Below are 2,412 nucleotides of genomic sequence, written 5' to 3'. Positions count from 1 at the left end.
AGGCCCTGGACACCGGCTCTGCGAATCCCACTGTGCTCTTTCCGAGCGCGCTGGCTGGAGGACGCGCCCTGCAGGAGGGGCCTGAAGCAGACGAGCCGAGCGCCCTCTCTCCTTCGCGCTCACGAGGACGATGCGCTGCTCCGGGCCGCTCCCCTGTCACTGCCACACCTACTTAGTACCTCAGCTATTAAACGCGCTGTGGAAAAGCACTACCGTCACCCAAGGGTCAGTCACTGAATGAAGCCAGTCGGAGGGTCCGGAGAGCCTTGGTGTCGACACTCGAACCTTCCAGGGGCTGCGCACCGTTGGCTGCGCACGGGGAGCTCCTGCGAGGGGAAGGCGCGGGAGCATGCGGAGCCGCAGCAGGCGCCGGGGGTCGCAGCTGGGCAAAACCGGTAGCCCGCAGGGTTCAACAAAAGCCCTTACTTTCCGGCTGTTGGAGGTTCAAGACTGCAGTCCTGCCAAATGAGAAGGGAGAGTTTAACCATGGCCATTAAAGTCACAGGCTAGACAGGAGCTGAGGAGAAAATCTTTTTTCCCCCTAGCTTTAGAATCAAATTTACATGTTGATTCAAATGAAGTCTCTACCAAAGACTGTATGGTTTATTAGTAAGATCTAAGTCTAAGGGCCGGCCAAATAGCTCAGTGGCTTAAAGCACCTGCAAGCAGGCTCAGGGGCCAGGAGTTCGATCCCTGGGCCTGCCGTACCAGCCCTGCCCCTGAGGCACGCTGAGATGGCAATTGAGACTGGGCCTGGTGGCGCATGCCTATAATACCAGCTCTTGGGAGGCTATAAGCAGGAGATCACTACGAGTCTGATCTAGTATTGAGACCCTGAACACCCTGTAGACCCTTCTCCCCCCCAAAAAAAACCACCCAACAACAACAAAAAAGATCTATTTCTAGTAATTACTTTCTCCTAACATTCCTTAGCATATCTTCCTGATCACTGGTTTATTCCACTTCCTTTCCTCAGCAGGGCGACACGCTTTATGGGGACACTTGGGTCACCATCTGTTCTCTTTATTGTCACTTGTCTGCCTGCTTGAGTTTCACAAGAAGCTGACTCAGACCACTACTCATCTTCCTTGAAATTTATCCTTTCCTGACAAGCCCAGCATGGCTATTTTTATAGGTTGAATCCACTGGTTGTTTTAATTGATCAGATCATCTTGTCTTGGAAATTGACCTGGTCATCCCACAAGCACGAGCAGAGGACAGGGAAGAGGAGAGATTAGTCTCTGCTGGGCTGTGGGTGCTCCGCAAATTATGACTTCCAAGAAATTAAAAATCACTGAGTGCTCAGCCACTCTTTAGATGACAGTGATACGGCTTCTGCTCCTGGAAGAAGTGTTTGCAGCATCTGTCCTAGAGCAGGGAATGACAGCGCCATGGTTTTCTGCTTCAGTGCGTCTGCTTCTCCATGGCTCCTCCGTATCTGTGGCAGTCCCGTGCTGAGAGGCAGGACGAAGCTGACGGTGACCAGCACATATGTGATCCGAAGTGTACCTCGGTAACTCCTGCTGTCCATGCATGAGTAAAACACAAAACTATGAATTTCTGGCCCAGGGAAAGTGCCACTGGACTTGGGGCTGGTGGAGCCGAGCTACCTGAGCCTTTCTTCTGCAACATGCTGGGAGATCTTCGCATGTCCCATGATGCTGGGCTCAGTCCAGATGACCAAAGGATGTGCATATGTCCACTGTCCTGCTAACAGTCCACTGCCTTGCTCTCCCTGGGGAATAAAGCCTCACAGGTTTGCTTATGCCGATACATGTGACCTTGGAATGCTAAAACATCATTTTATTTCAATTTAATACATACAATATTTTTAAAAATCCCACTTTCCCACTCTCAGATTAATCATTTCAGTAGTCAGGGACATCCTGTTATATAACACAGACTCCTCATAGCTGAAAGGACACCAGCTAATGATTAGTAGACCAGGAACAGGTCTACTGAAATTTTGAAATTCGAGAGTATGATCCACATGGGAACTCTGCCCCAGAAGATGTACACATTGAGGCCCTTTTACTTTAAAGACATATTTATCTCAGTCGAATATATTGATCTTTTAAATCTTTGCTATCATTAAAGTAATATTAACACAAGTTGCCAAGTGGTATGAAATTATGTTGACTTCACATTTTCAAAACCGATGCTGCATTGAGCATTTAATATTTTGAAACATCTCTGGTCTCACATAAAAAGTTAAATTTAAAAGGCAGATTTTAATGAGACAAAGACAATGCACCAAAGGTCCCTGTGACATTTTTCTTGAAGAAAAGGGCACTATAGAGTTGAATTTCTTAGCTCTGCAGATGAATTTGGTGTGACAGGCATGGAATTAGATTTGCCAAGAAAGCCCGAGGTTTCAGTGAGAAATCTGGAGGAGGGGTTCTTGGCAATAAA

The 2,412-nt window shown here is 48.1% G+C and overlaps 1 long non-coding RNA gene across 1 annotated transcript; it reads right to left on the bottom strand.

Annotated features, from left to right (window-relative positions):
• Window positions 1-377: 377 nt before the first annotated feature.
• On the bottom strand, window positions 378-1,771 carry LOC111818735. Its single transcript, XR_002822650.1, has 3 exons — window positions 1,611-1,771; window positions 1,190-1,520; window positions 378-458 (listed from the first exon to the last, which is right to left on the bottom strand). It is a non-coding gene; the product is annotated as an uncharacterized LOC111818735 (long non-coding RNA).
• Between the last annotated feature and the right edge of the window lie 641 nt (window positions 1,772-2,412).

The sequence above is a fragment of the Octodon degus genome, unplaced genomic scaffold, assembly GCF_000260255.1.
Source record: "Octodon degus isolate 3935 unplaced genomic scaffold, OctDeg1.0 scaffold00100, whole genome shotgun sequence".
Taxonomy (NCBI): domain Eukaryota; kingdom Metazoa; phylum Chordata; class Mammalia; order Rodentia; family Octodontidae; genus Octodon; species Octodon degus.
The sequence above is the reverse complement of the archived record's forward strand: the minus strand, read 5'-3'. Positions and strand labels throughout refer to the sequence as shown.